The following is a 14,669-nucleotide window of genomic DNA, read 5'->3' as shown; positions in this document are numbered from 1 at the left end:
CATAATATTTGACCGAATACCTGGGCACCCTGTGGCCCAGCCCTGTTGACACATAAAATTAACCATCAGAGGATAAATAAAAGAGGTAATACCAGAGATCCAGTCGGGAAGAGGCGCCTTGAAGGCATGTGAGAGTAAGAGGAGATTCTGAGTGTACCAAAGCAGGGAAGAACGAAAAACATTGTACTAAGAGTCAGGAAACCTTAGTTTCATCTCCAGATGTGTCACCAGCTAGCTAGGTGACCTTGAATCAAATAATAATCTTTCTTGACCTGCTTTGTTATTTATAATACAAAAGATGTATTTCTTTTGCATTGGGGTATAACCAACGAACACAAACTGAGTGACTTAAAATGACACAAACTCGCGATCTCACAGTTTCTGCGCGTCAGGAATCTAGGTGTACATCGCTGCATTATCTGTTCAGGAGACTGAGCTGAAATCAAGATGCAGCTGAGGCCGTGGTTCTCACCTCGTCTTCAGAGGCCACATCCAAACTCACCAGTTGTTGCAAGATTTCATTTCCTTGTACCTGTTGGACTGAGGTCCCTGTTTTCCTTCCAGGTGCTGGCTGGGGACCGCTCTCAGCGTCTAGGGGCTCCCCACAGTTCTTGCCATGTGGTCCTCATAGGTGGTTCACAACACCTATACTTCCTCCCAGGCTGGCCAGAGTCTGTCTGTCTTCTGCAACCAACATGAGAAAACTTTCTGCTTTTATAGGACTCATAGGATTAGGTCAGGACTACCCAGGTAATGTATCTTAAGGTCAGCTGATTTGGGAGCTTAATTACATCTGTAAAACTTCACAACAGTGCCTAGGTTAGTGTTTGTTGAGTAACTTGGAGAAGGTGAGGGCTGGGAATCTAAAATGCGGTGTCTTAAAGTCCTGCCTACGCCCAAGGGGTTTTCCTTCTAAAATTCACTCTGTTTTGAATTGGATGCATTTGCTAGTCAAATAACTACAGTGGCTTTTGTGAAAAGCATGGCAGCCTTTGAGCCAAAGGCCCATCTCCCTAAACTTTTAGGTACCTGTAGGGCATGGTCTTCAGGCAGACACCAGTAGAGTCTGATAATGAAAAAGATTAAAAAAAAAAAAAAACCCAAAAAACTAGAGACCTAAATGTGCTAGTTCTCATGTCAAAGTTGAAGGAGAACAGCATTGAATCTGGCCCAAGTACTGGTGGCTCCCTCCTGGTAATCTCCCACCTAATATGCTAAGTTAATGCTTATTTTTTCTTAAAGTGAAATTATGTGTTTGAGTAGAATAGAAGTAGAAGCAATGAGTTGCCCCTAAATTCTTTAAGTTTAGGTACCTGTGTTCTTTAAATTTTACTTTGATTCGTTGTTATTTCCAGTGTCTCCTATTCCTTTCCTCCCTTGCTGATGTTTCAGTAATATAGCCATTAACAACACATGAAATCTTGGTTTCACAACCCCTGGATTCTGGTGCTAATTCTCCTAACTATGATGTACACGAAAACTTTCATGACTGAAACTTAATTTATTCTATATTTATAAATGGGGATGATGCTACCCCTTTCGTGTGGTAATTGTGAAGATACAATGAGATAACAAAAAGTATTTTTAACTATGAAGCACTCTGCAAGTAGAAAGTATTACTACGTACAGATAGTCCTCTGGTACTGCAATGTCATGCCACAAAGCTTTATGAATTAGGTACAACAATGATTTAAACATAATTTAAATTCATCCCACCTCTAGAGAAACACAGTGTGCTTCCAAAATCTTCGTAGAACACAACTCTGTTATTTCTTTGCTTAGAAGTCTTCCATGACCACTCATTAAAGTGTACGCTTACGAAATGAAATCATCTATTTCTAAGAATGCCTGTGGGCACAGTGCAGGAATAAATTTTCTGCAGGTAAATGATTTTTTTTTGGCAAACCCAGTGTGTATGCAGATTCTGAAACCCAGAAGAATAAGAAAACATGAAACACGCACCAGTTTAATAGTTAAAGTAAAAAGCAAGGAAGGCGAGAGAAGTCCCCTTACAGAGGACCGTCGTATTATCACTGTGACTCAGGGATATTGTCATTGGTGTTATATGTTTCCTATTAGCGTTTTTGGCTAATTGTTTTTCTCTCTCAGCAGCATATAAATGCTAGGAAAGGAAGATGACTACATTTTCCCATCCTGTTTACTAATGATTCCGACATTTATTTGAATTGGCATTCTTTATTTTTCTCTGTTTGACGTGAGCTTCTTTTCTATTTTTCTGTAGCTATGGATTCATTTATGGTGTGACTAACATGATATTTAACGTGATTCATAGAAACAGGGATAGTCTCAAAAGCTCTTCTTAGGGCTTAAGAAGATGGCAAACAAAGGGACAGTTCTGAGTTTGGCTGCTTTGCAAATGTTTTCATGGGGTCTTCCAGGCAAAGTTTTGGTGTGAGGGAAAGTGGCTACACCAGTTTGCTGTTATGAGGGGCTTTCTACTATGAAAGCACAGTAAAGAGGAAGCAGCATGCAGCTTTCCAAATTTCCAGAGAAATCGGGAAGCGGAGGGAGACAGAAAGAGAAAGGGTGGGGGTGGAAGGTATGAAAAACGCACGTATGTGTGAATGAATGCATGAATGAGTGAATGAATAGATGAACATGTAAGTGAATGAATGGACAAACTACTCAATGAATGACAGCCAGCCAAACAGGAACTTAAATACCCAAGTGACTAAGATAATTTGAAGTACATAGGCTTATAGAAAGAAAGCAGTTCAAGTTTTTATTGCTTTCAAACTCTGAAACACACAGAAAGTTAGTTAGATTAACACAGCTGTTAATTGTTTATAGATAGTAGCTGTGACAGCGTTTATCTCTGTCAATTCCGATATTCCTTCATCCTGTACTTCAATATTTTTTCAGTTTTAAGTCGTTCATCTTTACTCATTTAATCATCAATATATATTAAGCATCAACTCTGTGCTGGCTGCGTGGGAACGATGGCCAGTACAGCGTGAGCACATCAGAATTGTGTGACTCAAAATGTATTGTTTATCAGTTACTGTGTAATCACCGTAAACTCTACTGCTCTGGGCACTGTATGTTTAGGAGGAAGCTGAAATGTTCTGATTTGTGAGTTTTATCCCAGCCTTCGTCTGTCAATACCTTATCATCTGTTTGTTCTAATCAGCGCTTTTTGGCTACCCATAGAGTTTCCTAGATCATACACATGGCAGGTGATGGACCAACAGAGTGACTTGCCTGGCAAGTCGTGCTGTTTTCTCTATTAATACATCTCTTAACCCCTCCACGATATCAGGTCTCCCTGCTGTTGGCATTGTAAGTCATTTCTCTGTTGTACAGGCTCTTTATAATTTTTGGCGATGGCCAAATACAGTTTTACTGTTACCTCCAAAAAAAAAAACAAAAACCCTCAGAAGACCCAGGATCTGTATCTGAGCCCCTGAAAGAGATGTGTTAATGAATAAGAATGGTCAGGGCTGCCCTTGCAGGTCAAAGTAAACATCAGCTCTAAAATATGCAGCTTAGGTACCAAGTAATTCCAGCCACGTCTCAGCTGCTCTCATACCCCGATTCATCACTTTCAATGAGAAAGTCTAAAGCAGGTCAGAGACCCCATCTGACTTACAGATGCGTGTGAATTAGAGGTGCACGTGTTAGGCCCATTTTTCTTGCGGCACCTTCCTGGGATATTTTCAGATAAGTTTTGTAAGGTACAGTTTAATCTAACTTCACCCCACCTTCTCGGATGGCCTGATAGACTCCAGGGTGGAAATTACACTGACTTGTTTATTTGCTTATTCTTTTTTCTTTTATTTATTTGCTTATCCTTTTTTTCTTTCTCAGACTCATTTCTTCCCACAGAAGAACAATGGTTATGTAATATAACACATTTAAACTTTCCACTTTTACTTCCACTTCATGCATTTTAGTTGAACGTATTCACTCGTATTTTGTGTCTCATCGCGTCTTGTCATTCAAAAGATGTTCATGAAGCAGCTACAAGATGCCATACATGGTATTATGTGATGGAGGTACAGTGATGAGCGTGGCGTCTGACCTGGAGATTTGTGTTTTGGGGGGAACCACCTCATTTTCAGGTATAAAGCTACAGGTGTTACCTTGTGAATAAAAAATTGCAGTTACAGTTTGAGGCCCCATCAGCTTGACCCTGAATAGTGTCCCATCAAGGTCTGTGGGACAACCACGCCTTCTTTTTAATGCACTTATGTATCATTTGCTATATTCTGAAACCTATTCTTTTTTCAACTGCTGAAGAATTAGCAGGAGACCATGTCTTCCCCAGGGCTTCAGGTGTGTAGCAGGACTCTGGTGCTTTTCCTGAGTGCTTTGCTCAGGAGAGAGTAGAACTGGGAGAGCTTCCAGACTTCCTTCTTGTGAAATAATACACATATTTGCCTCTGCTCCCACTTCCTGCTAATATTCGGTCTTTGACTCAGGTTCCTAAAACCTGTGTGATTTTCTAAGCAGTGGGAGTGATAGGATCACCTTACAAGAGCTTCTGAATCCCTTGGAATTTCCTGGGTGGTAGAAGCATCTTTTGTTCTCATGAGCTGACTGCTGGTGGGCTCCTGCGTGAGGGCTGTCACAGGAAAGATCAAGCGTGATTAGAAATTAAGAGCTTTCACTCTCACCCCTATCCTTTGAAGAGGGGAAGGGGGCTGGAGAATGAGTAATAATCAGTCATGCTGATGTGATGAAGCCTCCAAAAAACCCCTAATGTATGACGTTCCAGGAGCTTTTGGGTTGGTGGACACATCCATGGTCTGGGAGGATGGTGTACAGCCTCTCAGTGGGAACAGAAACTTGTGCACCCTGGACCCTTCCAGACTTGCCCTACTCCCGCTTCATCGGGCTGTTCATCTGTATCCTCTGTCCTAACATTTATTATGTGACAAACGGTAAACATAAGTAGTGTTATCCTGAGTTCTGTGAGCCATCCTAGCAAATTATTGAACTCAAAGAGGGGGTCGACTTCTGGTCGATCAGAAGTACGTGTGATAACCTGACGAGGGGCTTCTGAAGTGGGGGAGTCTTTTGAGACCAAGCTCCTAACTGGTGGCGTCTGTGTGACCCCTGGGGTAGATAGTGTCAGAACTGAATTGAATTGTAGGGCACCCAGCTTGTGTCTGGAGAATCAGAGAATTAGCTGATGTGAGAAAACCCCACAAAACCAGCCATAGATGTGTTCTGGATGAGCAGTGGAGGACAAACGAGAGCTTTTTCTCTTCACCTCTGAATCACCCAACTCTTAGCTATTCATGTATTTCTGTTCTGTCATACGTTTCTGAGCAACATCAAAAATTCCACTATAAAAAAAAAATGCAGGTTTTGGGAACTACTTCCCTGGCACAGACCATCACTTTGCAAACATTGGAAGGAGGGCCCAGTGGTGAAGTGGCTCGGTGGTGGCTGAGCCAGGGCTGCAGACATGCCCTAATGCTCTGTCACCTGCTGTTTTCATCCACAACCTCGACCCACAGACCTTGCAAGTGTGACTTCTGTTATATTCGACACTGTGTGACTCAAAATCAGAGTCCCCAGGTGGCCCCAGAGGATTTTGAGTGGTCGCTCCAGGTGAGTTGCACAGAGAAGTTTGAGAGCAGAGAGCAGAGGTTGGGTTTGAAGATAAAGGTTTTTGTGAATGGACGCCCCGCTCTAACAGGACTGTCTTTCATCACTTCTCCGGTGGGACAGGCTATGTGATGTGAAGGTCCTCTGCCGGAGGGGAGGCATTCTTCTCATCTGTCCCCTTCCTGGGAATGCCAGCGACCTTGACCATCCTGCCAGCTCAGCCAGCAGCACTGAACATGGGGACTTGGTGCTTCCTGTGTCCCTGCCCCCATTTCTCCCGTAGCATGTGATGTCTGACTTGGTCCTCTGCTAGAATGGGAGCTCCCCGAAGACAGAGACAGTGCTTGTCTTTGTTTCCCCAGAAAAAACAAAAGCACTTGGTCCCTGGTAAGCTCTCCAATGAATGAATGAGTACGTGAACACATGAATGAATGAATGGACTAAATTCTCTTTGTTGGCTGTGTTATATTGAATGCATCGTTCAGCTGTTCCATCCTGCTTCCTTATCTTAAAAATGAATGTTTTTTTCTCATAAAGAACTCACACAATTCAATGGCAAAAAAAAAAAAAATCATCTAATTGAAAAATGGGCAAAGGACCAAAATAGACATTTCTCCAGAGAAGACATAGGAAAGGCCATAGGTACATACAAAGATGCTCAACATCACTAATCATCAGGGAAATGCAAAATTAAACCACAGTGAGATATCACCTCGTGCCTGTTAGAATGACCATCGTCAAAAAGACAGGAGAACAAGTGTTGGTGTGGATGTGGAGAAAAGGGAACCCTTGGGCACTGTTTGGGGAATGTAAACTGCTACAGCCACCATGGAAAGGGGCGTGGAATTTCCTCAAAAAAAGCTAAAACTAGAACTACCTGATGATCCAGCAACTTCACTTCTGGGAATATAGCCAAGGGAAACAAAATCACTAATTTGAAGAGAGATCTGCACACAATGGAATATTATTCAGCCATAAAAAATGAGGAAATGCTACCATTTGCAACAAAACGGATGGTCCTTGAAGGCATTATGCTAAATGAAGTAAGTCAGTCACAGAAAGACAAATACTATATGATTTCATTTATATGTGGAATCTTATTAAAAAAATAAACCAAATTATTTCTCAGTAAAACTGGGAAAAAAAGAATGTTTAAAATTTCCTACAGTGATACCAAAACCAGACAAATGTAGTACAAAAAAAGAAAATTACAGACGAATATCATGGATGAATATAGATGCAAAAATCCTCAGCAAAATACTAGCAAACAGAATCCGACAACACATTAAAAGGATCATACACCATGATCAAGTGGGGTTTATCCCAGGGATGCAAGGATTCTTCAATATATGCAAATCAATCAATGTGATACACCATACTAACAAATTGAAGAATAAAAACCATATGATCATCTCAGTAGATGCAGAAAAAGCTTTTGACAAAATTCAACACCGAGTTATGATGAAAACTCTCCAGAAAGTGGGCATAGAGGGAACCTACCTCAACATAATAAAGGCCATATATGACAAACCCACAGCAAACATCATTCTCAATGGTGAAAAACTGAAAGCATTTCCTATAAGATCAGGAACAAGACAAGGATGTCCACTCTCACCACTCTTATTCAATCTAGTTTTGGAAGTCCTAGCCATGGCAATCAGAGAAGAAAAAGAAATAAAAGGAATACAAATTGGAAAAGAAGAAGTAAAACTGTCACTGTTTGCAGATGACAGGATAGTATATGTAGATAATCCTAAAGATGCCACCAGAAAAGTACTAGAGCTAATCAATGAATTTAGTAAAGTTGCAGGATACAAAATTAATGCACAGAAATCTCTTGCATTCCTATACACTAACAACTAAATATCAGAAAGAGAAATTAAGGGAACAATCCCATTCACCATTGCAACAAAAAGAATAAAACACCTAGGAATTAAAAAAAAAAAAATTTGCCACAGTGACCAAATGAGGAAAATATCATGTACAAGGCACTTTTGTTACTGAGTCTAAGCTTCTAGTGCTCTGCAGCACTACAGGCCAGTAATTGGGAGAGAGTTGTTGAGGCCAGGAATAACCACTTTATCCCGAAAGCCAGCAAACCAAGAAGATGGTGAGCTCATGCCCCATAGACATCTTGCCTGAGTTGATTTCTGGTTCCTTTTATACTATAAGGGGAGGGAGTAAAGTCAGCACTTCCTGGTTCCCGTCAGCCTCCGGAGGGGATGTGTTCATTTCTCCCTCCCTGCAGTTATCCACAGGTGGGCCTGGTCAGGATGTTTCCTGGGAGCTAAACAAAGATATTTTAGCTTAATGCTCATGACCTGGGAAGCAGGGTTCCCAGAGATGGGCCAGTATGGATAATTTAAGCCTATAAGCAACAACCCTTTAGTGTTAACCTGTAATAGAATACAAAATGTTCTTCCTTATTGCACTCTCACATGTTTTTTACTCATTTGGTCATTATAACAAAGTTAATAAGTTTATATATAAATGTCTCCTTAACATATATTTGTTATAACTATAGTAATATATAAATTATTATATGTATTTATTTCATGTATTTATATTGTCTCTATATAAATTATGTGTATGTATAGATATAATTTATGTACTTATAAATATATATGTAAATATATTTATGTATTTATATATTTGTTTACAAAGCACTTCCAAGTAATATTTTCTCATTTTGTCATTGTAGTGTATTACATATATTATATATTATACATATATAATTATATATATTTCTTCTTAGGGTTCATTTCTATACAGTAACATACTCAAAGAAGAAGAAGGAAATACTAAACTACCAATCTGTTAGCCAAACAAGAAAAAGAAAAGAAAAGCAGTCATGGCAGCAGTTCCTCAAATGCTTCCCTTCCCTCTGTGCAAATGACTGACTATGCTACTTCCTTTCTTTCTTTCTCAGTGATCTCCTCAACTTCCGCATGAATTATATACCTTTCTCCAGAAACTGTACCGTCTCAAAGTAAATCAGGCTGACCTGTCAGTGTCTTTGGTTTTGCCTTTGTATTTGTTGTGCCAATTTTTCACACCAGGCAGCAAAGGCAGCTCTCTGGGATGGGCAGGGGTGGGGAGGCTGAATTTATACACGCACAGACTCACATATACCAGGGCACCTTACCCAATCACAAGCAGGAAACGTTTCCTGTGTTTGTTGTCATGACTTATTTCCTCCTGTTCTCTGAGCCTTGCTAGATCTATGGCCTTAAAACTTCAATCGAGTCTTGTATTCATGATTCATGTTGCCGTGTGAGGAATGGAGCACATAGAAAGCGAATGCCATGATCAGGGAGGTTTACCCTTTAACTGGGAACGTGTGTGTGTGTGAAATTTGTTTTGAATAGGTAGTGCACACACGTTTAAAAATCAAAATGAGATAACTGTGATAATCTTTTTGTTTTCTTATCAGTACATGAAGACTTCCTCCATTCCTTTTTTAACTGCACAGTGTTCCTTTCTGCCTCTTATTTTAGCTTTAGCCTTCCTTCTGATGCACTGGATCCAATCTTCTGCTATCATGTATGGCTCTGCCCTACATAACATAGTCAGTATATGAAAATGCCTATCTTCGAACAGGCAACTTTGAACAAGCAATGATTTCTTTATAATTTTTTCCTCTTCTCTCCCCTTCTAATATTTCTTCTATCTTCTTTCACCTTGTTCAGTAAACTCTACTGAGCCAATTAAAGCACAGCCCTAAAAATGCCTTCATACGTATGTTTTCTGAGAGCACTTTTCATCTTGATTGTGCTTCTTTCTGTCTGTATGTCTCTACCTCTGTCTCTCTGCCTCTCTCACTTTCCACTGTACTCTCACTAAATGAATCTGTATAGCTCTGCCTTATATCCAAGCTAATGGGAATTCCAAGATTCTTATTTCTGGCCAACACATGCAAGGTAGAGAAAATTTCCACCATGCCCCCAAGATTCCTGTGTCTCTTTGCAGTGTATACCTTCCTCTGTCCTGGACTCCAGGCAACCACTGGTGAACTTTTTGTCAAAATATATTAGTTTACATAACGTATGATTCCATGTATATAAAGTGCATTATTTTATGTCTGGCATCTTTTGCTCAGCATAAATGATTTAATATTTATCCTTCTTGTTATGTGTATCAGTAATTCATTCCTTTCTACTGCTGAGTAGTATTACATTGTATGGATGTACTCATATCACCCATCAATAGGTATTTGGATTAGTTCCAGCTCCTGGTTACTGTGAATAAAGCTGCTATGAACGTTTCTTTATAAATTTTTTCATGAAAAAACATTTTCATTTCTTTTTTTAAATACCTAATGTTAGAATGACTGGCTCACATAATGGGTGAAAGTTCAGCTCTTTAAAAAACCACCAGAAGGGGCTTCCCTGGTGGTGCAGTGGTTGAGAGTCCGCCTGCCGATGCAGGGGACACGGGTTTGTGCCCCGGTCCGGGAAGATCCCACATGCCGCAGAGTGGCTGGGCCCGTGAGCCATGGCCGCTGAGCCTGCGTGTCCGGAGCCTGTGCTCCGCAACGGGAGAGGCCACAACTGTGAGAGGCCCGCGTACTGCCAAAAAAAAAAAACACCAGAAAGTTTGCCAAAGAGGTACTATTTGCATTCCTGCCGGCAGTGCGTAAGTGTCCCTATATCCTCACCACCACTTGTTACTGTTGGTCTTTTTAACTTTAGCCAGTTCAGTGGGTGTGTACTCCTGTCTCATTGTGTTTTATTTGCGTTTCCCTAATGTGTAATGTTGGTGGGCATTCTGTGCTTATTAGCCATCTGTGTGGTTTATATTTTAGGTACCTGTTCACATATTTTGCCCATTTTGTTGGATTGCCTGTATTCTTTTTATTGAGTTATAAAAATATTTTCTCCCATTCTGTAGCTTGCTTTTTTATGCTTATACTGAATCTTTTAGAAACAAAAGGTATTTTTATTTTGATGAAGTTCTGGTTGTCAAAATTTTAAGATTGATGCCTTCACTAAGCATTTTAAGAAATTTGTTCTTACTCTAAGGTTGCAAAGATATTATTCTATGCTTTCTTCTAGAAATTTTGTATTTTTAGGTTTCACATTAAGACCTGCGGTTCAGTTTTAGCTCATTTTTGTATATGTTCAGTGTATGGATCTAAGTTTGGGGGGTTTTGCATGTGAATACGGTAGCTCCCGCATCATTTGTTGGCTAGCCTATCGACTTTGAACCTGTGTCGAGAATCAGTTGACCACATGTGGATCTAGTTTTGGATCCTCTGTTTCGTTGATCTGTTTGTCCTTCTCCACACCAATATGCCACAGTCTTATTACAGAGATTTATAATAATACTTGAAGTCAGATCATGTATATCCTCCAACTTGGTTTTACTTAGTGAGTTTTTCTAATCCATGTCATTTGCATTTTCATGTGAATTCATTACTAAATTGTCAATTTTTAAACAAATCCTGTTGGGGATTTTTATTTTGATTAAGCATTTACTTTATAGATATATTTGAGAAAAACTGAGCATTGTTGAGCTTTTTGAATCATGACTATGGTATATATCTCCATTTATTTAGGTCTTCTTTAATTTATCTCAGCTGTTTTTTTTGTCATTTTCAGTGTATAAATTTTTGATCAGAATTATCCTCAAGATTATATATTTGATGCTTTTGTGAATTGTATTGATTTTTAAATTTCAGTGTCTAAGTGTTTGTTGTTAACATGCAGAAATTCAATTGATTTTACATATTGATCTTATATCCTGCAACCTTGATGAAAACATTTATTAGTTCTGGTAGCTTTTTATTTTAGAATCAATAATATTTATTTCTTGAATGTTTGGTAGAATTCACAAACCTGGAGTTTTCTTTGTGAGAAAGCTCTTAAAAGTAAATTTCTTTATTAGATGTAGGACAGTTTATGCTTTTCTTCTTGAAGTGTGCTGTTTGGTTTCCAAGTATTTGGATATTTTCCAGAATCTTTCTGTTATAGATTTCTAATTTTATTATATTTAAATAACAAACCTTGTTTGATTTTATTTCTTTTAATTCAATTATGACTTTTTTATGGCCCAGACCATGTTCTGCCTTGGTAAATTCTTCATTTATATTTTAAAAGATGGTGTATTCTGCTGTTTTTGAGTGGGGTGTTTCTTAAATATATATTAAAATCCATCCATAGTGTTCATGTCTTCTGAAGCCTAATGTCCATTATTCTATCAGTTATCAGTATTGAATTCTTTGACTATTCTGTGTTTTCCTTCATGTAAGAACTCTGTTATTTCATGCATAAATGTTTAGGATTGTTGTGTCTTCTTGATGAATTAATTGACCCCTTCACCATTATGAAGTGACCTTCATTGTTCCTGGTAATATTCTTTGTTCTGAAATATATTTTTCTGATACTCATATAGCCACTCCTGTTTAAAGAAATTTGTTTTATCGTGGGAAATCTTTTTCTTATCTTTTACTTTAAACTGGATGTATCATTGTATTTAAACTGTGTCTGTTGTAGGCAATAAATAGTTGTGTCTTGCATTTTATTCAGTCTTACAATCTGTGCCTTTAATTAGATGTTTAGACTGTTTACATATCATATGATTACTGATACGGAAGCATCTAAATTGACCATTTTGCTCTTTGATTTCTATTTGTTTCATTGTTCTTTTCTCCACTTTACTTATTTTCCTGCCTTATTTTGAATTGGATGTTTCTAATAATTTTACCTAATTTGTTGGATTATTAGCTATGAATATCTCTGGTATTGTTTTAATGGTTTCTTTTTAGTTTATAGCATATAGTATAAATTATGTATATTTTATATATGTTATATATACTTATATATAAGTTTAGCACATATATTAGAATAAATATGTACTAGAATATATAGTATATATGTATACATAGTATCTCCTTATACATACATACTGCATTACATAGTACATATACAGTATATATTCTAATATATATGCTATTATATATATTATAAACATATGTATTTATTAAAGCCTGTCTTCAAGTGATAATGGACCACTATCTATAATATACATTAGAACCTAAAATAGAATACAGGCATACCTTGGAGATATTTCCTGTTCAGTTCCAGACCACTGCAATAAAGTGGGTATCACAATAAAGCAAGTCACACAAATTTACTCGTTTCCCAGTACATATAAAAGTTATGTTTACACTATGCTATAGTCTATTAAGTGTGCAATAGCATTATGTCTAAAAGAGCAATGTGCATACCTTAATTAAAAAATATTTTATTGCTTAAATATGCTAACCATCATCTGAGACTTCAGCAGGTCATAAGAGCAACATCAAAGATCAGTGATCACAGAGCACTGTAACAAATACAATAAATAACGAAAAAGTTTGAAATATTGTGAGAATTACCAAAATGTGACACAGAGACACAAAATGAGCAATCGCTGTTGGAAAAATGGCATCAATAGATTGCTCCATGCAGAGCTGCCACAAATTTTCAATTTGTAAAAAAATGCAGCATCTGTGAGGTTCAATAAGGTGAAGCACAATAAAACGAGGTATGCCTGTACTTTCATCTCTTCCCTCTTATGTAATTGGTGGTATACATATTACTCCTATGCATGCAATATTCATAATACATGCTATAATAGTTATGTATCTTTTTATATATGTATATATTATAAATGTAGTAAGTTCCTTATTATCTTTTAAAGGGTTTTATTTAATGAGAAACAAATCTTTATATCTACCCACGTGGTCACTGTTTGTGATTTTCTTTATTTTTTTTCATAGATCTAGTTTTCTACCTGTTTTCTATTATTTTTCTCCTGCATGAACAATCTAACTTTTTTTTTTATAGTTAAAGTGGGCTGGTGATGAGTTCTTTTGTTTTTTTTTTTCCGATGTCTGAAAAAGTCTTTTTCACTTATTTCCAAAGGATATTTTCAGTGGGTATAGAATTCTAGGTGACAGCTTCCTCTCAACACGTTAAAGATAATGCTCCACTGTTTTCTCACATCCGTTGTTTCTGATGAGAAATCTGATGTCATCTTTTTCCTTTTTTCTTCTTTAATGTGTCTTTTTTTCCTTGATGCCTTTTAAGATTTTCTTCTTATCACTGTTTTTAAACAATTTGATTTTAATATAGATTTATTCATATTTTTTTGTGCTTGGAGTTCCTTGGATTCCTTGAATCTGAAAGTAAATAGTTTTCATTAAATTTGGAAAAATTTCAGTCATTAGTTCAAATATTTTTGTCATCTCTCTCTTCTCTCCTTCCTTCAGTTAAACATATATTAAGCTACTCTAAAGATATATTTAGAGTAGTCACATGCCTCACTGAAGCTTTGTGGGTTTTTTCCAGTCTCTTTTCTCTCTGTGCTTCATTTTATAGTTATTTTGCTTTTAATATGATGTTTACATGTTCATTAATCTTTTATTCTGTAATCTAATCTGGAATTAGTACCATTCAGTGTATTCTCCATCTTAGACATTAGAGTTTTCATCTAATAATTTGATTTAATTTTTAAAAAATATTTCCCCTATCTCTGCTTATCTTTTTTTTTTTTTTTTTTTTTTTTTTTTTTTTTTTTTTGCAGTACGTGGGCCTCTCACTGTTGTGGCCTCTCCCGTTGCGGAGCACAGGCTCCGGACGCGCAGGCTCAGCGGCCATGGCTCATGGGCCCAGCCGCTCCACAGCATGTGGGATCTTCCCGGACCGGGGCACGATCCCATGTCCCCTGCATTAGCAGGCGGACTCTCAACCACTGCGCCACCAGGGAAGCCCCATCTCTGCTTATCTTGTTCAACCAGTCCCCTAGCTTCTTGGGCTTATGGGATGCAGTTGTAATACCTGTTTAATGTGCTTGATGTGCCGTTTCTTAGGTAATTTTAACTTACTTTTTCCCACAGTCAGTCATGGTTTTCTGCGTCCATGCATTCCTGGTAACTTTTTATTCGTGTGCCAGCCATTGTGCATTTTACTTTTTAGGTGCTAGATTCTTAGGGCTTCCTATAAATACTCCTTGAGCTTTATTCTTGGGATACGGTTAAGTTACTTGGAAAGTTCTTGATCATTTTGAGTATTGATTTAAGCTTTGCTGGTGGCAGCAGAGCAGCTTTT

The sequence above is a fragment of the Pseudorca crassidens genome, chromosome 21, assembly GCF_039906515.1.
Source record: "Pseudorca crassidens isolate mPseCra1 chromosome 21, mPseCra1.hap1, whole genome shotgun sequence".
In the NCBI taxonomy this organism is placed as follows: domain Eukaryota; kingdom Metazoa; phylum Chordata; class Mammalia; order Artiodactyla; family Delphinidae; genus Pseudorca; species Pseudorca crassidens.
This window is presented reverse-complemented; position numbering follows the sequence as displayed.